Below are 26,629 nucleotides of genomic sequence, written 5' to 3'. Positions count from 1 at the left end.
CATTCTGAACAGGAAAAAGGTTTCTCCCCTGTGTGAGTTCTCTGGTGTGTAACAAAACGTGATTTCCACGTAAAACATTTCCCACATTCTGAACATGTGAATGACTTCTTTGCTTTAGTAGCAGTTTGTTTTTTATTGCCTCTTTTGTGACATTGCTTTCCCTTATTACTCAGTAAGGAATCAGAAGATGGGACCTGTTTGATAGGACCAGATGACAGATCTTTGCTGTGAATGGATGATGGTATATCTGGAGTAATAGCAATCACTTCAGTTGTATCTTGTAGGATCTCAAGATCATCAGATTTAAAAATTGAAGATGTCAAATGTCCCTCTGATCTCCTGGTACATTCATCTGCTAAGATAAAAAACAATTACTACTTATTAATAAAATATCCTTTGGTTTTATATTTTTGAACATTTCTACTTAAACTGTCCATAAAAATGGCAAGCTATGTAAAAAACTTTAATTATTTACCAAGTCAATGACAGTTCACAGTCTAATAGAAAACCTTGTTGGATGAGCCAGTAGTGTGTGGTGTTCAACTGTTTGTTCATTCTGCCTCCCAAATATCAAATATAAAGAAACCAATCAATGTTATGTAGGCGAAAATAATACCAATTCTCATCTCACAAAAACAAGTCCCCACTCAGGTCCATCATCTGTCATTGGAAAAACAGAGGTTCCCACACTATTAGTGGCTCAAAGGCTGTTGAAAAGCAACAAGGTTTCTATAAACCAATCCAGCAAAATCCGCTCTCACTTCGGAGTCTTGCAGTGTGCGCAAACAACATTTAGGATCCCTGTATTTAGCAATGTTATAGTGAGAAGAATCCACTTAATTTGCTGTGTGTGTCTCCTGGAGCACAATCTGGGCACTATGTGCTGGGTAATAAAATGGCAAATGTGTAATTTTCACTCCAACATCCACTGCGTGTTAATTTCCAGAAAGTTGCTGTGGAGTCAAATTATACACTCCTTCTACACATGTGGCCAAAATTGTTGGTACCAGTTGTTTAATGAAACCCACAATGGTCACAGAAATAACTTTAATCTGACAAAAGAAATAATAATTAAAAAATCTATGAAAGTGAACAAATTAAAGTCAGACATTGCTTTTCATCCACGCTTCCACAGAACTTAAAAAAAATAAAACTCATGAAATAGGCCTGGGCAGAAATGATGGTACCCTAAAGTAAAATATTTTGTTGCACAACCTTTAGAGACAATTACTGAAATAAAATGATTCATGTACCTGTCAATGAGACTTCTGCACCTCTCGACAGGTATTTTGGCCCACTCCTCAAGGGCAACTGCTCCAGTCGTCTCGTGTTTGAAGGTTGCCTTTTCCAGACGGCATGTTTTCAGCTCTTTCCAAAGATGCTCATTAGGATTTAGGTCAGGGCTCATAGAAGGCCATTTCAGAATAGCCCAATATTTTCCTCTTAGCCATTCTTCCGTGTTTTAGCTGTGTATTGTGTGTCATTATCCTGTTGCAAGACCCATGACCTGCAACTGATACCAAGCTTTCTGACATTGGGCAGCACATTTCTCTCTAGAATCCCTTGATAGTCTTGAGATTTCATTGTACCCTGCACAGATTCTAGACACCCTGTGCCAGATGCAGCAAAGCAGCCCCAGAACGTAACAGAGTCTCCTCCATGTTTCACAGTAGGGATAGTGTTCTTTTTGTGATATGCCTCATTTTTCCATCTGAGAACATAGAGCTGATGTGCCTTGCCAGAAAGTTCCATTTTTGTCTCATCTGTCCATAGGAAATTATCCCAGAAGCTTTGTAGCATGTCAACATGTGGGTTGGCAAATTCCAGTCTGTTTTTTTATGATTTTTTTTTCAACAAAGGTGTCCTCCTTGGTCGTCTCCGTGAAGTCCACTTTGGGTCATAGAATGACGGATGGTGTGATCTGACACTGATGTTCCTTTAGCTTCAAGTTCACCTTTAATCAGTTTACAAGTTATTCTGGGCTATATTACCATTCATATTATCTGTCTCTTTGATTTGTCATCAATTTTCCTCCTGCGGCCACGTCCAGGGAGGTTGGGTACAGTCCCATGGATATTAAATTTCTGAATAATATGTGCAACTTTAGTGACAAGAATATGAAGCTGCTTGGAGATGGTCTTATAATTTTTACCTGTAACATGTTTTTCTATAATTTTCCTTCTAATCTCCTGAGACAACTCTTTCCTTCGCTTCCTCTGGTCCATGTTGAGTGTGATACACACCATGTCACCACACAGCACAGTGAGTATCTGTAGCCTCTATACAGGCCACTCACTGATTCCAGGATTGTAGATACATGTGATGCTAATTAGTGGACACACCGCGATTTACACATTCTGTTGAAGCTTGGTTGAAAAGCAATGTCTGACTTTCATTTGTTCATTTTCATAGATTTTTTATTTATTATTACTTTTGTCAGATTCAAGTTATTTCTGTGACCATTGTGGGTTTTTGTCATTAAACGAGGGGTAAGAACAATTTTGACCACGTGTGTATAGTTTATAACCATCAGTGAATTAATTAATTACATGGAATTACTTTATGGGGATTTCTACTATTCCGGTTTTATGTCATTTAGTTATATTAGGGCTTCTGCATATGGTGTGACCAATCTCATCTGGGATCTGTTCCTACTGTCCAGCTGGAGTAATCTGCTCCCTACTTCAGCCAATTGGAAAGTACCACACCCTACTAAAGCGCAAAGCACATGGCCGGAATCTGCCAGATACAGCGCTGTTCTTCTCTGGTTCAGTCCTCTGTGCTCAGCTTGTGGATTAAAAAACTGGAGTCTGAACTGAGAAAGTAAGTTAATGTGTATGCACAATGTAAGTGCATATTAACACATGACTAGTGTTGAGCATTCCGATACCGCAAGTATCGGGTATCGGCCGATACTTGCTGTATCGGAATTCCGATACCGACTTCCGATATTTTTTCAATATCGGAATTCGGCATCGGAATCGGAAGTTCAAAGTTGATTGACAGACTGACGTCATCATGATGCGCGGTGTGTGCGCATCATGATGCGCCGTCATTTCGGGCCTTCCGGGGGTCTCTGCCGGCCTGCCGGGGGGCTGTGCCGGCCTGCCGGGGGGCTGTGTGGACTGCCCGGGGTCTGTACCGGCCTGCCGGGGGGCTGTGCCGGCCTGCCGGTGGTCTGTGCACCCTGTGGGGGTCTGTACCGGCCTGCCGGGGGGCTGTGCCGGCCTGCCGGTGGTCTGTGCACCCTGTGGGGGTCTGTACCGGCCTGCCGGGGGGCTGTGCCGGCCTGCCGGTGGTCTGTGCACCCTGTGGGGGTCTGTACCGGCCTGCCGGGGGGCTGTGCCGGCCTGCCGGGGGGCTGTGCTGATGTCCGGGGGTCTGTGCAAGCATCGTCCGATGGGACTACAAGTCCCATCGGGCGATGCCTGCTACCATGACAGTGATTGACACATTAGCCAATGATGGGACAGTAGTAGTCCCATCATCCGGCTAATGTGTTAAATGTTAAAAAAAAAAAAAAAAAAATACTACATACATACTACATGCATGCTACATACATACTACATGCTACATACATACTACATATATACTACATACATACTACATACATGCTACATACATACTACATGCATGCTACATACATACTACATGCTACATACATACTACATGCATGCTACATACATACTACATGCTACATACATACTACATATATACTACATACATACTACATACATGCTACATACATACTGCATACATACTACATGCATGCTACATACATACTACATGCATGCTACATACATACTACATGCATGCTACATACATACTACATACATACCACATACATACTACATACTACATATATACTACATGCATGCTACATACATACTACATGCTACATACATACCACATACATACTACATACATGCTACATACTACATACATACTACATACATACTACATACATACTACATGCATGCTACATACATACTACATGCCACATACATACCACATACATACTACATACATACTACATACATACTACATGCTACATACATACTACATATATACTACATGCATGCTACATACATACTACATGCTACATACATACCACATACATACTACATACATGCTACATATATACTACATGCATGCTACATACATACTACATATATACTACATGCATGCTACATACATACTACATGCTACATGCATGCTACATACATACTACATGCTACATACATACCACATATATACTACATACATACAATACATCCGTACAATACATACATAGACATACAGTACATATAACATAGAGTAACATACTTACCAATACTTGTCACATTGTTCCCCGAAGCCATTGTCTTTTCCGGAATAAATATTAACATAACAAACCACAAAAATACTCACCCACGATCCGAAGCCGTCCACGAGTGTGTCCCACGACGATCTTGGGTAGAGAACTGCAGCATCAGATGATGCTGCCGTTCTCTACGGGCTGCAGGAATCCAATGACGGAAGGTAGGTATCCTTCCGCACTGTATTCCTCCGCCACTTAAAAAAAAAAAAGTCCCTAGTCTCACTTTATGCCATTGCTGCGTGGGAAATTCCCACACAGCAATGGCATAAAGTGAGACTAGGGACTTTTTTTTTTTTTTTAAGTGGCGGAGGAATACAGTGCGGAAGGATACCTACCTTCCGTCATTGGATTCCTGCAGCCCGTAGAGAACGGCAGCAACAGCTGATGCTGCAGTTCTCTACCCAAGATTGTCGTGGGACACACTCGTGGACTGCTTCGGATCGTGGGTGAGTATTTTTGTGGTTTGTTATGTTAATATTTATTCCGGAAAAGACAATGGCTTCGGGGAACAATGTGACAAGTATTGGTAAGTATGTTACTCTATGTTATATGTACTGTATGTCTATGTATGTATTGTACGAATGTATTGTATGTATGTAGTATATATGTGGTATGTATGTAGCATGTAGTATGTATGTAGTATGTATGTTGCATGTAGTATTTATGTAGTATGAATGTAGCATGTAGTATGAATGTAGCATGTATGTAGTATGCATGTTGTATGTATGTAGCATGTAATTTTTTTTTTTTTACATTTAACACATTAGCCGGATGATGGGACTACTACTGTCCCATCATTGGCTAATGTGTCAATCACTGTCATGGTAGCAGGCATCGCCCGATGGGACTTGTAGTCCCATCGGACGATGCCTGCACAGACCCCCGGAGCCTGCACAGCCCCCCGGCAGGCCGGCACAGCCCCCCGGAGCCTGCACAGCCCCCCGGCAGGCCGGCACAGCCCCCCGGCAGGCCGGCACAGCCCCCCGGAGCCTGCACAGACCACCGGAGCCTGCACAGACCCCCTGGCAGGCCGGCACAGCCCCCCGAAAGGCCCGTACAGACCCCAGAGAGGCTGTACGAGGGCAGGAAAGGGTTTTTCTTATTCCGATACCGGAAGTCCCATAGACTTGAATGGGACTTCCGGTATCGGAATCGGCGATACCGATACTTTTTTTAAAGATCGGCCGATACCATCCGATACGATACTTTGAAGTATCGGACGGTATCGCTCAACTCTACACATGACCATTAACCAGAGAAAAAAAAAAGCAAAAAACACAACTATCCTAAACTAAAAAGTAAAAAATAAACTGCAAATAATGCATAAAGGTAATAATAATAAGGGTATTTAGTAAACATAATTTTGATCAAAATAATGTACAAGCCATCCCACCACGTCACGGCAACCCCGGTGGGACAGTCCTAACTCTAGTATTTAAAAGCTTTTCACTTGCCAAGTGACGTAAATGTGAACAAGGATCGAGCGACTAAACCACTAGTAAAAGCATAGGCCAGACAGGATGGTTTTCCCAGCTCAGAAAAGAGGGCGGTCACACCCTTATATGCACTGAATGCACAATAAAATGAATAAAAAACTGGAGTCTGAACTGAGAAAGTAAGTTAATGTGTATGCACAATGTAAGTGCATATTAACACATGACCATTAACCAGAGAAAACAAAAAGCAAAAAACACAAATATCCTAAACTAAAAAGTAAAAAATAAACTGCAAATAATGCATTTTTTACTTTTTAGTTTAGGATATTTGTGTTTTTTGCTTTTTGCTTTCAGCTTGCGGCTTGTGTATTTATCCCCTGCTGTGACCGTGGCCCGTTTACTGACTACTCTTGTGTCTTCTGATTCTGTATTCTGTCCTTCTGGTTCTGACCCAGCTACCTGACTATTCTTCTTGCCATCTAACACTACAGAATAGCAGGTAACACCATGGTCCAAGCCTAGGGGTCCCTGTGTAAGTCCAGATCCATGTAATCGTGTTATAGGGCGATGAGCAAGGCAATCCTTGGGATATGGAAAGCAGAGAAGATAGAGCCAAGCATGTTCATGGTGGACATCTTTTGAGCTGCCAGGTGACCATGAACAGAGCTCCCAATACATTGTGTCTGCAAACTATTCCAGCAAGATCTGCATTCAAATAGCTAAATGGCGCTCCTTCCCTTCTGAACACTGCCATGTGCCCAGACAGTAGTGTACAACCGTATATAGGGTATAGTGCGAGCTGAAAAATAATTTGTAAGATCCATTTGTTTTCTATTATCCTCTGTGAATAATTTATCACCACATAAAGTGACACACGTCAGATATTAATAATGGGGCCTGATTAGGAACACAAAACTGGCTGCAGGAAGAGGTTAAATCAGAGGATTTTGGACACTACTGTAATCACACACTGTGACTATAGACAATAACATCTACTGAAATGATCAAACTCCACAGTCTCCATCAGTAATAAATGAGCAGCTAGTGGTGAAACCTCTCTGGGGTAATTAGAGTATGGGGCTCGGTGACGTCACAATATAAACTATCGTAAGGTCCAATATTTTCTGTCAGATGAGTTTCAAGAAGAAATATTACACATTTATAGAGAACTGTGTATAATAGTGCAGAGCGGAGATGTCTTAAAGAGAACCTGTCAGCAGGATTGTGCTCAGTAACCTACAGACACTGTCAGGTCGGCGCCGTTATACTGATTACATCGATACCTAGTGATGAAATCCATCTTGTTGTTGTTTAATCTGTATTTGTAATTTTCAGTTAATGATATTATCGTGCTCGGGGCGGGGCTGTGGGTGGGGCTGTGGGCGGGGCTTTATGTGGTGCTCTGATTACATATTCCTCTGTATTGGCTTATGACAGGTCGCTGATCCCTCACTGACCTGCCCCCCATTATTACATAATGCATATAATAGCATTGATGTTATTGGTGATAATGCCTATAATATTGTGATTATTGTGAGGCTTAGAAAAAAATTACATCCAGCAAAATGTCACCAGCGGCGCCAGCGCAGTAACCTCTGTCTCTTACTTATAGATGCTACTGCGCAGGCGCCGGATGTAATACAGATGAATATATAATCAGAGCACCACCTAAAGCGCATATTTTTCTTCAAGTGATTTTCTATCTTGTCAGCACATTCTACGTACGCTGTCATTTGGCTTTATAGTTACAGATCTGGGCAGGTAACGGTCAGCGTCTCCTAATGTGAAGGAGAGAATGGCTAATGAAATCAATTATTAAACCTTATATAAGTCAGTTCAGATATGGTGTACCAAGATGGCGTCTGTGTCTTCAGACAACACCCTGGAAGGAATCCTTGGAATGCAGAAGCTGAGATACTGGATACCATATATGGAAGTGAAGCTGAAATGGACCTATCATAGACTGACACTGGCAACTCAGAAGATTGTGTGACACCCATTTCCTGTCTCTTTGTCTTGAGAATAAACTTCAGCTGTGTGCAAGCCTTTACTGAGAAAGGAGTAGACATCTAACTCTGTGCTCGGTGTGACTCTTTAAGTGTGCACTCGGCCTATATTGGGTCAGGTACAAGCAATCATATAGATCTTGCTTTAAGGATCACCCTCACACTAATCCCAGGGGGTAGGAGGATCCTCCAGGTTGTAAGTTCTATAGAAAAGGGCTTTCATTGCCCAAAGTCATTTGAACAGTTTTGGGTGGAGGAGAATGTTGTGGTCTAGAGGCAAAATGGTGATCATGGTAATACGGCCGGACTACACCACCGATAAAGCAGCCACAGCCGGTGACTGAGAGGAATCTGTGACTTCTCTGCATTCAGTGGTTACTACTCACCTGGGTAGTCATATGTGGGAATCTCCTCGTTACACCACTCATCATCTCTCACATCTGCCTCTGTAGTATTAATATGGGTCAGATCTTCACCCTGAAACAAATATTGTAAGAAGTCCCATCTATGATCAGCTCTAATCCTGCCATCTCCCCCGTTCTCATTACACAAGTATAAAACATAGAATACTGGAGGATAAAACAAGATTGAGCACAAGACCTTCACAGCCATCTACACATCATAGGGGAGATCTCCTGACACCTTCTCTCTATCTACCTGATGATCCTGGGGAGCACTGGGATCTTCTTGGTTACAGTCCTGTGGAAGAAGAGGACGGGAACATCTCTCTGGTGTTGTCCTCTTACTGGATAGATCTGGAGGAAACACATACAGGGACTGAATTCATTCTCTTCATACAGATAATTATAGGCCGTGTGTATTTAGTCCTGTCTATTACCTGGAGATGTGAGGGGCTGGGGAACCTCCATTATGACGTCCTTGTACAGATCGTTGTGTTCTTCTAAATACTCCCACTCCTTCATGGAGAAATAGACAGCGACATCCTGACACCTTATAGGAACCTGACACATACAATGATACCGTCATCCCCCGATCCCTTCATAGTGTTACTGTATAATGTCCCAGCATTCCCAGCAGTGTCACCTCTCCAGTCAGCAGCTCAATCATCTTGTAGATGAGTTCTAGGATCTTCTGGTGATTGATGTCCTCATGGATCAGGGGGTGAGGTGGAGGCCCCGTGATTGGGCTCAGGGGTCTTCCCCATCCCTCAGACACAGGGTCCTGACAGCGATCACTAGAGGTCTTCTTCACCACTGTGTAATCCTGGTTATGGAGAGACACATTAATAAATCTCACTACAGACATTTCCAGAGTCCTCACCTCTCCAGTTCTGTCCATCTGTTATTCCCATAGATAAGAATGATGTAATGTGACGTCATCAGAATCTCTCACCTCTCCAGTGAGACGGAAGAGGATCTCTAGGGTGAGGTGTAACATCCTCTCCGCCATCTTGTCTCTGTCCATATCCATCCTTGATGGGTAAATCAGGAAAATTCTCTTTTGTAGAAGATCTTCACTGAGAGGATCCGATATTGTAGAGACCTGAATGAGAAGAAGATGATCCGATGTAACATCATAAGAATCCTGTGTAATAATACACTTACTGGAGAGAATAAGGGAAACATATGAGGAGATTTATTATCTTACAGGGTTTAGTTTTCTTCCCTGACATCTACTAATAAAACCTATATATTTAGCCCACAGACAACAAGCAGTTTCCTCCTCGGAGTCGGCAGCTGAACACGTTCCTCATAGACTCATCTTCCATAACGCTAATTCTCGTCTCATTACCGACACTGGAATCGGCATTAGCAATACTGCAGGAGATATTCATCACACGCGACATGAGAAATAACTCCTTCATGATGAGGACGACATCTTCATCTTCTACTGCGGCTCTAGAGACAGATTTGGCCAGAGTCGGTCACTGCCTCCATCCCCACCGGCCGTCTATATGAAGGTTTCCCGTCTTCCCCGCACTGGAATCTTCTCTCACCTTAGATCTCAGCTCTGAGTCACACACAGAAGTTTGAGGCTTTTAGAAAAGATTTTTTGTTTCCACAATCACAACGGACAGAAATGATCTGATCCCAAAGTCTCCATGTACAGTGATTTATGGGGATTATTTCTGGCCTTAGACTTTCCTATATTACAAGAAAAACTCCAGAAAAAGCCGATATTAAAATGTTTCTAAAGAAAATTGGCTCCAACAATTCTTGTAAAAAGAAAAAAATATGTAAAAAGCAGAAGACACAATTTATAATTTTTAACATGTTGAACATTTATTAAAAAGAAATTAATCTGTTTGGGCCCCAGAACATAGATGTACACCGCAGGGACGGCACAGAGGAGGCTTCAACAAAACCACTTGCTGCTATGAAAAGCAAACATGACATGTAAGAAGGTGTGACAGAGTTTGGCTGAATGCCCCCCGCCTCCAAGTACTCGATAGTATGGGGCGTCCTAGTTACTCCGATACTTACATGCCTAATAATGGGGTCTGGGCTGCAATGTATGAAGGTCTATTAGGCCGGGCCAGAGGCAGCGTCCAATAAGTTACCTTATAACGCCCCCATACACATTAGACTAAAGCTCCATGAAAGCACTGATTTCGGGGGGTTTGGCCAACCATATAATGTATTTGGGGGCCTCCCGACAGATGATGTCAGGGCAGAGGAGGATCTGGCATCCTGAATTTCAGAGGATAATCCGTTTGTTCTTCCTGTAGATAATCCTCCTCTAGAGGAGTCTGGAGGCGACTCTCTCACACAGACCACAGGAAAGCTGGAATATTTGTGTGTATGGGGGAGTCGGGAGAGATCGCCGTCTGCCAAATGACCGTTCAGCCAACTCTGATCTCATGTGTATGGGGCCGTTAGTATTACACTGACCGGCAGTGATGATACACGGCACTACAGTAGTACAGGGCATCACCGGAGCCATCAGAGGCTTGTATGTTGTGTGATCGCACTGATCAGAGGGGTTTAAAAAAGGTTTAAAGGGGGAAAAAAATCACAGTTTCAGCAACAAGAAATATCCATCACTATATGGAAAGCAGAGTCACTGCACAATGTTAGTTACGTCACGTCCATAACTACTTTATTATACTCTATTATCCTGTACACAGTGGAGTAGATAGAAATCACAGATCACACAGCAATAGCTGGAATTGGACCCTCCAACGTAAAGAAAAAAAATCTATCTATATACACTGTTCAAAAAAATAAAGGGAACACTTAAACAACAGAATATAACTTCAATTAAATCAAACTTCTTTGAAACCAAACTGTCCACTTAGGAAGCAACACTGACTGACAATCAATTTCACATGCTGTTGTGCAAATGGAATAGACAACAGATGGAAATTATTGGCAATTATCAAGACACCCTCAATAAAAGGAGTGGTTCTGCAGGTGGGGACCACAGACCACATCTCAGTACCAATGCTTCTGGCTGACGTTTTGGTCACTTTTGAATGTTGGCTGTGCTTTCACACTTGTAGTAACATGAGACGGACTCTACAACCCACACAAGTGGCTCAGGTAGTGCAGCTCATCCAGGATGGCACATCAATGCGAGCTGTGGCAAGCAAGTTTTCTGTGTCAGTCAGTGTAGTGTCCAGAGGCTGGAGGTGCTACCAGGCGACAGGCCGGTACACCAGGAGATGTGGAGGGGGACGTATGAGGGCAACAACCCAGCAGCAAGGACCGCTACCTCCACCTTTATGCAAGGAGGAACAGGAGGAGCACTGCCAGAGACCTGCAAAATGATCTTCAGCAGGCCACAAATGTGCATGTGTCTGCACAAACAGTTACAAACTGACTCCATGAGGATGGTCTGAGGGCCCGACGTCCACAGATGGGGGTTGTGCTCACAGCCCAACACCGTACAGGACGCTTGGCATTTGTCACAGAACACCAGGATTGGCAAATTCACCACTGGCGCCCTGTGCTCTTCACAGATGGAAGCAGGTTCACACTGAGCACATGTGACAGACGTGACAGAGTCTGGAGACGCCGTGGAGAGCGATCTGCTGCCTGCAACATCCTTCAGCATGACCGGTTTGGCAGTGGTCAGTAATGGTGTGGGGTGGCATTTCTTTGGAGGCCACACGATGTTGGGCTGTGAGCACAACCCCCATGGAGACACAATTGTGCCTTTACCTGGAGATAAATTCCCAGTGGGGGCAATTTCCAAAATGCAATAACTTAAGTGGGGAATTCAGCTCTTTTCACACTTAAGGGATCTGTATATGGAGTCTACAAACTACAGTGGGGGAAATAAGGATTTGTTACGCTACCAATTTTGGGCTAAAGTCACATTTTTGTGAGGAAAAAAGTAAAATTGTCATTCTTTCCTTCCACATTGCTTAAATTCCTGTCACACTATCCGGATTCAGATACTGTCCTGTCAGAAAGAAGAATAGAGGGAGCGAAAGGGTTAATAGGACTCACAGGAGGAACCGGCCCAGAAAGCAGAAGATCCAGGAGTGTCCGCCACATATATGACTGCTCTGTGCACAGGACCTGTGATGAGGTCACAGGAGGGGAGGAGTCAGGGGTCACATGATCAGGGGCCTCAGTGTGTGCAGGACTCAGTGTGCTGGAGCGCTCCCGATAATCAGCTGCGTGTGTCGCGCTGTGTGATAGTCACAGCACCTGCATGGAGGGCGACACATGCAGCTGATTATCGGGAGCGCTCCAGGGATCCGGGGTCCCGATGCAGCTATTCGGTAAGTGATATTAGCCAATAACAACTTCTCCGACGATATTCGCTCATCTCTAGTAATAACAGCTCAAAGAAATTCACCGAACTTTTCATTAAGATTAATAGCAAGACCCTATTAAATATTGAGCACCAGCGGGATGAAGCATTGACAGCGGCATGTAAAAGTGTGGGCGCCCCTGGTCAAAATGACTGTTATTGTGAGCAGTAGTAAGATGAAGATGAAATGATCTCTAAAAGGCCGAACCTCTAAGATGACACATGGCCTTTGTATTTTAGGCTAAAATAATAATAAAAAAAATATATATATATATATATATATATATATATATATATATATATATATATACTGTATATGAGAGACACACATTTATTACAATTTCATAATTGCAAAAAGGAGAAAGGGCATGCAAAACTTTGGGCACCCTTGGAGATTTGTGTACTGAGATAATTTTGACCAAGATTTCACACCTTAATTAGCATGTTAGGGTTATGGTGAGATCACATGGTGACCAGGAGCTACAGTCTGAGGAAAGGGCTAAAAAGCCTTCACTAGACCCCTGTACAGCTGTATAATGAGGCCCAGGCTTTATAGTGAAGGGACAGGAGTGAGGGCCTGCTCCCAGGAGCTACAGTCTGAGGAAAGGGCTAAAGAGCCTTCACTAGACCCCTGTACAGCTGTATAATGAGGCCCAGGCTTTATAGTGAAGGGACAGGAGTGAGGGCCTGTGCCCAGGAGCTACAGTCTGAGGAAAGGGCTAAAGAGCCTTCACTAGACCCCTGTACAGCTGTATAATGAGGCCCAGGCTTTATAGTGAAGGGACAGGAGTGAGGGCCTGTGCCCAGTAGCTACAGTCTGAGGAAAAGGCTAAAAAGCCTTCTCTAGACCCCTGTACAGCTGTATAATGAGGCCCAGGCTTTATAGTGAAGGGACAGGAGTGAGGGCCTGATCCCAGGACCTACAGTCTGAGGAAAGGGCTAAAAAGCCTTCTCTAGACCCCTGTACAGCTGTATAATGAGGCCCAAGCTTTATAGTGAAGGGACAGGAGTGAGGGCCTGTGCCCAGCAGCTACAGTCTGAGGAAAGGGCTAAAAAGCCTTCACTAGTCCCCTGTAAAGCTGTATAATGAGGCCCAGGCTGTATAGTGAAGGGACAGGAGTGAGGGCCTGATCCCAGGAGCTACAATCTGAGGAAAGGGCTAAAAAGTCTTCACTAGACCCCTGTACAGCTGTATAATGAGGCCCAGGCTTTATAGTGAAGGGACAGGAGTGAGGGCCTGTGCCCAGTAGCTACAGTCTGAGGAAAAGGCTAAAAAGCCTTCTCTAGACCCCTGTACAGCTGTATAATGAGGCCCAGGCTTTATAGTGAAGGGACAGGAGTGAGGGCCTGATCCCAGGACCTACAGTCTGAGGAAAGGGCTAAAAAGCCTTCTCTAGACCCCTGTACAGCTGTATAATGAGGCCCAAGCTTTATAGTGAAGGGACAGGAGTGAGGGCCTGTGCCCAGCAGCTACAGTCTGAGGAAAGGGCTAAAAAGCCTTCACTAGACGCCTGTACAGCTGTATAATGTGGCCCAGGCTTTATAGTGAAGGTATAGGAGTGAGATCCTGTTCCCAGAAGCTACAATCTGAGGAAAGGGCTAAAAAGCCTTCACTAGTCCCCTGTACAGCTGTATAATGAGGCCCAGGCTTTATAGTGAAGGGACAGGAGTGAGGGCCTGTTCCCAGGAGCTACAGTCTGAGGAAAGGGCTAAAAAGCCTTCACTAGTCCCCTGTACAGCTGTATAATGAGGCCCAGGCTTTATAGCGAAGGGACAGGAGTGAGGGCCTGTTCCCAGGAGCTACAGTCTGAGGAAAGGGCTAAAAAGCCTTCACTAGTCCCCAGTACAGCTGTATAATGATTCCCAGGCTTTATAGTTGTGGCGCCCCTGAGGCTCAGTCGCCACAGAGGTACTGCACCTCCTCTCTCTCTTCATGATGTGTGGTGCCCCACCACCCAGGTAAGGTGGGAACTCCTTTCCATACTCCAACACCTGCACCCCACACAACAAGGTAGTTCTGCACAACCACAAGCGGCTTTGTACTAAGAGAGTAGCAGAGCACCTTTGGTGGTTCCCTGCTTGGAACACTGGACGTGCTGGGAGGTGGGTGGAGTTAAGATACATAAAAAGAGTGGGAAAGTGTAGGATTACAGAGCAGTCCGAGGTCAGTCAGACAGAAGGTCGGCGGAGTAGGAGGTCACTCTGAGAGGAGTGAGGATCCCTGGAAGAAGGGATGGAGGAAGGAGTGCTGCAGCTGCCTCAGTGACCTGAGCCAGCTGGCACGGGAAAGGAAAGGAGGAGAAAGACGTGAACTAAACCCTAAGCTTCCATAAGAGAGAGATTAGTACAGAACGAATGAGTATAGAGAACAGAGAGAAGTGGGTTGGAAGAGGAACCCTGCCTACAGGTTCTCAGCGCAAGGCTGGGGCCCGGACCCCGAGGTTGTATGGACACTTATGGTACTGCAGCAGACACCGGTGGAGTAGCTGGCTGTAAATGCACTACTCCCATCTAAGACTTGGGGCACAACAGCGACTGTATAGAGAGCCGGGACTCAGGAGAAGGGAGTCCGCGAAGCAGGCTACAGCTGTCTGCCGTACAAGTAGAGTTCTTGGGAACATCAGTCAGGAAGAACTCCAGTGTAACACGGTACTAGGAGATCTTCACACTTTAAGGCGCTATAGAGGAGTCGTTCAGGAAGGTACATGTTGGCGGAGTGCTAGAGAGGAGAGTGCTAACTTGCCCGGGGGGGGGGGGGTTGATTGAGTCTCTGACCCGGAGGACATGGTACGGAAGCAGGCACTACAGACTGTGAGAAAAGCTTTGGAACTACATTCCCTGGTGTCCTCCATTCCTTCCTGCGTCCGCCTGCCTGGCACTGCTACATCCCCTGCGCCAGACACTACACCATCTAAGTGTCATCGCATCTACACTGCCCTGGGGCTACAGCTTCACCTGTGGGGAGCAATACCATCTAAGCTGCAACACACCACCAGCCCCAGAGGATCTGCATATCCAACGAAAGAAAACGATGATTAAAAGGCTTTTTTTACTAATATAAAGAGAAACTTTATTGTTTAGAACCATAGATAAAATATTACATATCACCAATTAGGGGATTAAGGGGAAGTAAACATACACATATGTATATTGTGATTACACATCTAAAAAGACGCACATAACCAGCACCTGAAGGTGTAACCTATACACCTCCAATTATATGACTATCAAAAATTGACAGTTTTGCTGAAAAATAGTACATCAATCTCAAAGTGGACACTACAATATTATGTCCTCATATCCTACAGCTAATTTAGAAAATTCATATTATAGATGACTATTATATCATGCCTCCACCGCCGAGAAGCTAACCGTTATATATAATGGACGTAATCACTTATAATAATAGATCTTATATGGTGTGGTACCTAAATGTAGCCACTTATCCTGGCTAATCACCCATAATGTTATCTACAATACCGCCAGCAAGTGGCCACTAAACATACCATAGTGATTATCACCGGCAACAGCCGCTATGTACAAAAAAATCACATCACACCATAATGGCCATTACCAGCAATGGCCGCTACATATGTAGATTAACGTCCTTACTAAACTAATTATTACCGGCAGTGGTGGTCTGGAGGTGCACAGGTGCCTGGGTAGCGCGTCCGCCCCGACGTGCGTTTCGGACCCGCCTTTTTCAAGGGGCCTAGCCGGTATGTACACCGGCGTCCTTAAATAGTGTACCCGGACGCCGTGAAATCGGCGTTACCGGAAGTCATGTCCGCGGCCCGGAAGTGACGCGCTCTGTCACCGAGGCAACCACAACACCGGTCAGCATCGGCGTCACACAGTGGGAGTGGCCGGGGCGGGCCAACCCCACCATGTAGAGACGCCACATGCGGACAGGGGCAGCGGTGACAAGGGGACAGGCGCGTACAGGGCCGCTGGCACCGACCCATAGCTACACGGAAAACATACAAAGAACACATTTATTGTAATATACACATACTACCAATTATACACAGGATCAGCAACCATCTATAAGGACACTACCATATATATTTTTTCTATAAGATATAACAATTATTACACCATCAACAATAATCCTTGCATATCATTATTAGACTAAGGATATATATAATATAAACATCATGATCCTTGCTGACTTCTTCATTTCTTGGCAACAATTAAAGATGTGTCTGACAGGATATCAGGACTCTTCAGACCTACAGATGACTACCCATTCCTGCTACTACATGTGGGGACAAATGACACTGCAAGAAACGACCTGGAAACCATCTGTAGAGACTTTGAAGACTTAGGTAAGAAAGTGAAAGAACTGGGAGCGCAGGTGGTCTTCTCTTCCATCCTCCCAGTGGATGGCCATGGAACAAGGAGGTGGAATAAGATTCTGCAGGTGAACAACTGGCTACGTCGATGGTGCCGTCAGCAACGATTTGGATTTCTGGATCACGGAGTGAACTACTTATACGATGGACTACTTGCTAGAGATGGGGTGCACCTTACGAAGACTGGTAAGCATGTATTTGGAAGTCGCCTTGCTACACTTGTAAGGAGAGCTTTAAACTAGAACAACATGGGAAGGGAAGCAAAAGACCAGAAAAAGCCATACACCTGACAAATGCTATTGAGAACTCTGCTATTAGAAGTGGAAAGGAAGAACAAAGACGAAAGAATCTAATTTATAAAAATATTGGAGAAAGAGAAACCAATCACAAACTAAAATGTTTCTATACTAATGCACAAAGCATGGGCAACAAACAAGGAGAATTGGAACTACTAACACAGGAAAAGAAATATGATGTCATTGGAATCACTGAAACTTGGTGGGACGATACACATGATTGGAATACAAGACTAGAAGGATACAACTTATTTGCAAGAAACAGACTTGATAAACGAGGAGGAGGTGTCGCATTGTATGTTAGAAACGCGTATATCTGCACAGAGATTGAAGCTTCAGAGACTGGGAGTTCTGTGGAAACTGTTTGGGTAAGAATACAAGGACAGAACAATGGAAAGGACACCATTGTAGGCATTTACTACAGGCCGCCTGTGCAAGCTGAAGCTATGGATGAACTCTTTATGCATCAAATGGCCAAGTTCTCCAAAAAATATGACATAGTTGTCATGGGAGATTTCAACTATCCAGACATTTGTTGGGAATCTCTCTCAGGCAAAACTAACAGGTCAAGGAAATTCTTATCCTCTCTTGCTGACAACTTTATCTTCCAAAAGGTAAGGGAGAAAACAAGGGGAACTGCTACCTTGGATCTAATCCTTATAAACAGGGAGGAAATGGTTGAGGAGGTAAAAGTGGCTGGGACCCTAGGAGGTAGCGACCATGCTATTTTAGAATTTTGGATAACTAGAGGCGGAAGACCTGTGAAGACTCAGACGTCAAGGTTAGATTTCAGAAAGGCAGATTTTAAGGGATTCAGAAAGAGAATTGGAGGGATCCAATGGCTGGATATCCTTAAAGACAAAAATGTCCAGGAAGGATGGGAAATCTTGAAAAATGAAATTCTCAAAGCACAGTTGTTAACAATTCCGAAAAGAGGGAAGAATAGGAAGCAGTTAAGGAAACCAGGATGGATGAACACAGAACTTAAGCACATGCTAAAAAGGAAGAAAAAAATGTTTATAAAATGGAAAGAGGGAGGCATATCTAAAGAAGAATATAATGCTGTCTGCAGAACCTGCAGGGCACAAATCAGATTAGCTAAAGCTGAAAATGAATTGAGGCTTGCAAGAGATGTCAAAAGCAATAATAAAGGATTTTGGGGATATGTCAAAAGTAAAAGAAAAGTCAAAGATGCTATAGGATTTTTACAGGATGAAAATGATGAAATGGTAAGACAGGATGTTGAGAAGGCTGAACTTTTAAATTCCTATTTTGCATCTGTTTTCTCTCAGAAAGGAAATGTAACATCAACTGTTATTCACTGTCCTATTAAGGGAATAGAAGAATCCAGGATATCTATAAACAGAAAGATAGTGAGGAAACACTTAGCTAGCCTAAATGAATTCAAGTCTCCAGGTCCAGATGAATTACACCCCAGAGTACTGAAGGAGATAGCAGAAGAAATTTTTGAACCCCTCTCTATAATCTTTGAAAATTCTTGGAGAACAGGAGAAGTGCCAGAAGACTGGAGAAGAGCAAATGTTGTTCCTATCTTCAAAAAGGGGAAGAAGGTGGACCCAGGTAACTATAGGCCGGTGAGTCTGACTTCTATACCAGGAAAGATCTTTGAACAAATTATTAAACAACATGTATGTCAATACCTGGATAAGAATGAAGTGATTAAACAGAGTCAGCATGGGTTTGTAACTAATAAGTCATGTCAGACTAACTTAATTTCCTTCTATGACGGTATCACTGATTGGGTGGATCAAGGAAATGCTGTAGATATAGTATATCTTGACTTCAGCAAAGCATTTGACAAAGTCTCTCATACAATCCTTATTGAAAAAATGATTAAGTATGGAATGGACAAGGCAACTGTTAGGTGGATTCATAACTGGCTTAGTGATCGGACCCAAAGAGTGGTCGTAAATGGCTGCACATCCAGTTGGAAGAATGTCTCAAGTGGGGTACCACAGGGCTCTGTCCTGGGCCCTGTATTGTTCAACATCTTTATCAACGATTTAGATGAAGGCATTGAGGGTAAACTGATTAAATTTGCTGATGACACAAAGCTAGGAGGGATAGCTAATACTAGAGAAGAGAGAGAGAGGATTCAAAAAGATTTAAATAAACTGGAGAAGTGGGCAGCAACAAACAGAATGGTTTTTAACAGGGAGAAATGCAAAGTACTACATCTGGGCAATAAAAATGGAAAAAGCATATATAGAATGGGAGGAATAGGGCTAAGTGACAGCACATGTGAAAAAGACTTGGGTATACTAATAGATCACAGACTGAATATGAGTCAACAGTGTGATGCAGCAGCAAAAAAGGCAAATGCAATTCTAGGATGTATTAACAGAAGCATACAGTCTAGATCACGTGAAGTCATTATTTCCCTCTACTCCTCTTTGGTCAGACCTCATCTGGAATATTGTGTCCAGTTTTGGGCACCACATTTTAAAAAAGACATCAACAAACTGGAGCAAGTTCAGAAAAGAGCGACCAGAATGGTGACCGGTCTGCAAACCCTGTCTTATGAGGAAAGGTTGCAGGATTTGGGAATGTTTAGTTTGCAAAAGAGAAGACTGAGAGGAGACTTAATAGCTGTCTACAAATATCTAAAGGGCTGTCACATTGTAGAAGGATCAACTTTATTCTCATTTGCACAAGGAAAGACTAGAAGCAATGGGATGAAACTGAATGGGAGGAGACACAGATTAGATATTAGAAAAAACTTTTTGACAGTTAGAGTGATCAATGAGTGGAACAGGCTGCCACGAGAAGTGGTGAGTTCTCCTTCAATGGAAGTCTTCAAACAGAGGCTGGACAGACATCTGACTGGGATGATTTAGCGAATCCTGCTTTGAGCAGGGGGTTGGACCAGATGGCCCAGGAGGTCCCTTCCAACTCTACGATTCTATGATTCTATGATTCTAATTATTCACCCACAAGGGGCTAGAATATATATGATGTCCATAGATATATGGTTCACTTTGTCCATCCTTATAGATCCCAACACTAAAGTAATAAAATAAAACATTAAAAGAAAAATTAAAAGAGTGATATCACAAATCATAGGCGATGTTTACCCACAGAGCAGTATTCATAGGAATGGGGCATAACTGATGTTTTCATTGAGTCCAGATGGATGGACTGATCCAATTGTCCATATCCATCTGGACTCAAGTTGGGCCAACTTCTTGGAAATCCCACCCCCACGGATCCCTGTCTCGACCATGTCGATACCCCTCACCCTAAGGAGGCTGCCATCGCAGCCATGGTATCTCCGAAAATGGCGTGGAATGGTCTTTAATGATGTTATATCCTCCGCGGTCGCTGCAGCCTCTATGCCCAAAACATGTTCCCGCACTCTAACCTTTAGCTGTCTAGTAGTCATACCCACGTAGATCATATTACATGGGCAGACAGCATAATATACTACATTTTTACTAGTACATGTGATATATTTTTTTATTTTAAACTCCCGGGATCCATTTTGGGTAACAAAAACTTCTGTGCGATCAATGTTTGGGCAAGTGACGCAGCGACCACACGGAGTACTACCACAACGACCAGCCATTTGATCTAAGAAGGTGACCATTGGCTCACCCAGATAGTGGCTTTGCACCAACTTATCGCGCAAATTCCTTGATCTTCTGGCCGCGACAGCAGCCCTATCCGGCAGGAGACTCGACAAGACCGGATCAGCCTTCAATATATGCCAGGATTTATCTAGAATCTTCCGCATACGTGGGAAGTGTGAATGATAATTGGTAACAAACCTCACTTTACCCGATTCTTTCCTGGATTTTGTACCATATAGGAGTGTGTCTCTTGACGAGTATCTGGCCCTATTAAATGCCTTTTTGATCATTCGGTTACTGAAACCTCGTTCAAGCAGCCTTTCCTTTAAATCTTCCGCCTGCCTGAAAAAGTCTTCATTGGTCGAGCACAACCTGCGTAATCGCAGGAATTGTCCGGTGGGAACCGACTGGACCATATGTCCCGGATGGGAAGATGATGCGTGGAGTAACATATTGGTAGCAGTTGGCTTACGGAAGATATCCGTTTGTATCTCACCCCTATGATCTTTCTTCAAGACTATATCTAGGAAATCTATTGATACCGGATCATATTTATAGGTAATGTAGATATTTAAATCATTATTATTTAAGGATAGCATAAAGGACTCGAGGTCAACCCTAGACCCCTGCCAGATCAACAGTATGTCATCGATGTACCGCGTCCAAGAGAGGACGCGGCACATCGGCATCTGCTGATCTGGCAGGGAGAGGTCTCTCTCCCACAGCCCCAGGAACAGGTTAGCATAAGCAGGGGCAAAAGATGCCCACATAGCTGTTCCCTGGAGCTGTAGGAAGAAAGACTCCTTATGCAACTTTTAAGCGAGCATAATACTAAAATTATTACTCAATTAGATGGATCTATTCAAAATCTTGAAGAAGAACTCAAATCTATTGGTACGGTTGAAAAATTGAAAACCTTTCATAGTAATATGGATAAGACTTTGGAAACTGTTGTAAAGAAGATACAGGCTACACAGTTGAATAAAATTAACCGTGATCGTCGAGATTACGAAAATAATACAGTATATTTATGGAGGAAGTTTCCATCACATGGCCATCAATTAGGTCATACTCCATCTCAAACGTCAGTCTCATCTCTAAGTGACATGTCAGAAAGATCTGGGTCATCTATGACTACTGGATCAGGATTGATGAGACTTAATCAAAGAGAACGCACGTTTCATCCATACAGACGTCATGATCGCTCTCCCGTATCTACTAGATATGGTAACAAGGTAATTAACCTTAGTGATCATAAATTTACTGTGATTGATTTGAAGTTATTGGAGAAGGGCCTTTCATTTTCTCCATCTGCATCCTTTGATGCATTTTTGGCAATTAAGGATTTACATCTGTTTGCCCGTTCATTGATTTACAAAAAACATTTTTTTGATGGCAACCTCTCGAATTTATTTCCAACAGAGGAAGAACAAATAGCGTTGCAGACATTGGAGGATCTAGCCACCGAACACAGTGTTCCAGAGGGAGGTAAGGTTCCACCCTCGATACGGCCCAAATCTAAGAGGTTTCCCCTTATATCATCATGTCCCAATGTGGACTTATTTGTACAAATTGTAAGTAAAGAATTTTTAGAAATTCCAAAATATATTCGTGGTGATAACCTTACAAAAGAAGAACGGGGACGTCTGCGTGTCCTTCAAGACTTAAGGGATGTAGTTTTTAAACCGGCGGACAAGGGGAGCAATGTAGTAGTTTGGCCAAAGGTGTTATATGAAAAAGAAGTCTTTCGCCAGTTAGATAATAAAATCTGCTATAAAAAAACTCACATTTAACCCCTTGTCCGCCTATTCCCTACAACTACATACTATTATTAATAAAGCAAGGGAAGCAGGAAGCATCACTAAGGAGTTGGCTGATGCCCTGATGGTTGTGGAGCCAACTATCCCGACTTTTTATTTACTCCCTAAAGTCCACAAGGACGCGCAGACGCCCCCAGGCCGGCCCATTATATCGGGTAGAGGTAATTACCTGGAGCATGTAAATAGGTGGATAGACTCCAAACTGCAACCGCTAGTGGAGGGGTTGCCATCATTTCTTAAAGATACGGGTGAGCTGTTGAGACGTGTGGATGGCTTGCATTTGGAAGATGACATGATGCTGGTGACAGGAGATGTTGAATCCCTGTACACCAGCATCAGGCATGAGGATGGCATTAGGGCTACAACATTTTTTCTTGGTATGTCCAATTTACCTGTGGAGATTAAAGAATTGGTGATCGAGTTATTGCGTTTTACTTTGACGCATAACTTTTTCGTTTTTAAGGGGTCTTTCTTCCTACAGCTCCAGGGAACAGCTATGGGGGCATCTTTTGCCCCTGCTTATGCTAACCTGTTCCTGGGGCTGTGGGAGAGAGACCTCTCCCTGCCAGATCAGCAGATGCCGATGTGCCGCGTCCTCTCTTGGACGCGGTACATCGATGACATACTGTTGATCTGGCAGGGGTCTAGGGTTGACCTCGAGTCCTTTATGCTATCCTTAAATAATAATGATTTAAATATCTACATTACCTATAAATATGATCCGGTATCAATAGATTTCCTAGATATAGTCTTGAAGAAAGATCATAGGGGTGAGATACAAACGGATATCTTCCGTAAGCCAACTGCTACCAATATGTTACTCCACGCATCATCTTCCCATCCGGGACATATGGTCCAGTCGGTTCCCACCGGACAATTCCTGCGATTACGCAGATTGTGCTCGACCAATGAAGACTTTTTCAGGCAGGCGGAAGATTTAAAGGAAAGGCTGCTTGAACGAGGTTTCAGTAACCGAATGATCAAAAAGGCATTTAATAGGGCCAGATACTCGTCAAGAGACACACTCCTATATGGTACAAAATCCAGGAAAGAATCGGGTAAAGTGAGGTTTGTTACCAATTATCATTCACACTTCCCGCGTATGCGGAAGATTCTAGATAAATCCTTGCATATATTGAAGGCTGATCCAGTCTTGTCGAGTCGAGTTTTTGTTACCCAAAATGGATCCCGGGAGTTTAAAATAAAAAAATATATCACATGTACTAGTAAAAATGTAGTATATTATGCTGTCTGCCCATGTAATATGATCTACGTGGGTATGACTACTAGACAGCTAAAGGTTAGAGTGCGGGAACATGTTTTGGGCATAGAGGCTGCAGCGACCGCGGAGGATATAACATCATTAAAGACCATTCCACGCCATTTTCGGAGATACCATGGCTGCGATGGCAGCCTCCTTAGGGTGAGGGGTATCGACATGGTTGAGACAGGGATCCGTGGGGGTGGGATTTCCAAGAAGATGGCCCAACTTGAGTCCAGATGGATATGGACAATTGGATCAGTCCATCCATCTGGACTCAATGAAAACATCAGTTATGCCCCATTCCTATGAATACTGCTCTGTGGGTAAACATCGCCTATGATTTGTGATTTCACTTTTTTAATTTTTCTTTTAATGTTTTATTTTATTACTTTAGTGTTGGGATCTATAAGGATGGACAAAGTGAACCATATATCTATGGACATCATATTATATATTCTAGCCCCTTGTGGGTGAATAATTTTTGCCAAGAAATGAAGAAGTCAGCAAGGATCATGATGTTTATATTATATATATCCTTAGTCTAATAATGATATGCAAGGATTATTGTTGATGGTGTAATAATTGTTATATATTATAGAAAAAATATATATGGTAGTGTCCTTATAGATGGTTGCTGATCCTGTGTATAATTGGTAGTATGTGTATATTACAATAAATGTGTTCTTTGTATGTTTTCCGTGTAGCTATGGGTCGGTGCCAGCGGCCCTGTACGCGCCTGTTCCCTTGTCACCGCTGCCCCTGTCCGCATGTGGCGTCTCTACATGATGGGGTTGGCCCGCCCCGGCCACTCCCACTGTGTGACGCCGATGCTGACCGGTGTTGTGGTTGCCTCGGTGACAGAGCGCGTCACTTCCGGGCCGCGGACATGACTTCCGGTAACGCCGATTTTGCGGCGTCCGGGTACACTATTTAAGGACGCCGGTGTACATACCGGCTAGGCCCCTTGAAAAAGGCGGGTCCGAAACGCGCGTCGGGGCGGACGCGCTACCCAGGCACCTGTGCACCTCCAGACAACCACTGCCGGTAATAATTAGTTTAGTAAGGACGTTAATCTACATATGTAGCGGCCATTATGGTGTGATGTGATTTTTTTGTACATAGCGGCTGTTGCCGGTGATAATCACTATGGTATGTTTAGTGGCCACTTGCTGGCGGTATTGTAGATAACATTATGGGTGATTAGCCAGGATAAGTGGCTACATTTAGGTACCACACCATATAAGATCTATTATTATAAGTGATTACGTCCATTATATATATAACGGTTAGCTTCTCGGCGGTGGAGGCATGATATAATAGTCATCTATAATATGAATTTTCTAAATTAGCTGTAGGATATGAGGACATAATATTGTAGTGTCCACTTTGAGATTGATGTACTATTTTTCAGCAAAACTGTCAATTTTTGATAGTCATATAATTGGAGGTGTATAGGTTACACCTTCAGGTGCTGGTTATGTGCGTCTTTTTAGATGTGTAATCACAATATACATATGTGTATATTTACTTCCCCTTAATCCCCTAATTGGTGATATGTAATATTTTATCTATGGTTCTAAACAATAAAGTTTCTCTTTATATTAGTAAAAAAAGCCTTTTAATCATCGTTTTCTTTCGTTGGATATGTTATATTTGGTGATAGGCATAACTAATCCGAGTGGACACATGGGGACTCAAACTAATTATATATAATGATTGTTACCATGTGTCCTAGTCATACTTGGTATATTTACCAGAGGATCTGCATGCAGCGTCGGCCTAACATCTCACTTGCCGAACACCACAGGCGGCGTCACAAACTATTCTATTTAAACTACAATACAGACTACCATTGATTTGGGCACCCAGGGCCACGGACCAGGTCACCGCCGCTGTGACACATCCCTCTGACACCGGCAAGGTACCGAGTACCCCACAGCCCTTGGTGGAGGGCGACCCATAGTGAACGGACAGGAGTGAGGGCCTGTTCCCAGGAGCTACAGTCTGAGGAAAGGGATAAAAAGCCTTCACTAGACCCCTGTACAGCTGTATAATGAGGCCCAGGCTTTATAGTGAAGGGACAGGAGTGAGGGCCTGTGCCCAGGAGCTACAGTCTGAGGAAAGGGCTAAAAAGCCTTCACTAGAGTCCTGTACAGCTGTATATTGAGGCCCAGGCTTTATAGTGAAGGGACAGGAGTGAGGGCCTGATCCCAGGAGCTACAGTCTGAAGAAAGGGCTAAAAAGCCTTCACTAGACCCCTGTACAGCTCTATAATGAGGCCCAGGCATTACAGTGAAGGGACAGGAGTGAGGGCCTGTGCCCAGGAGCTACAGTCTGAGGAAAGGGCTAAAAAGCCTTCACTAGACCCCTGTACAGCTGTATAATGAGGCCCAGGCTTTACAGTGAAGGGACAGGAGTGAGGGCCTGTGTCCAGGATCTACAGTCTGAGGAAAGGGCTAAAAAGCCTTCACTAGACCCCTGTACAGCTGTATAATGAGGCCAAGGCTATATAGTGAAGGGACAGGAGCGAGGGCCTGTTCACACGAGCTACAGTCTGAGAAAAGGGCTAAAAAGCCTTCACTAAACCCCTGTACAGCTGTATAATGAGGCCCAGGCTTTATAGTGAAGGGACAGGAGTGAGGGCCTGTTCCCAGGAGCTACAGTCTGAAGAAAGGGCTAAAAAGCCTTCACTAGACCCCTGTACAGCTGTATAATGAGGCCCAGGCTTTATAGTGAAGGGACAGGAGTGAGGGCCTGTGCCCAGGAGCTACAGTCTG

The sequence above is a fragment of the Dendrobates tinctorius genome, unplaced genomic scaffold (assembly GCF_039654945.1).
Source record: "Dendrobates tinctorius isolate UK_male_01 unplaced genomic scaffold, ASM3965494v1 ptg000017l, whole genome shotgun sequence".
In the NCBI taxonomy this organism is placed as follows: domain Eukaryota; kingdom Metazoa; phylum Chordata; class Amphibia; order Anura; family Dendrobatidae; genus Dendrobates; species Dendrobates tinctorius.
The sequence above is the reverse complement of the archived record's forward strand: the minus strand, read 5'-3'. Positions refer to the sequence as shown.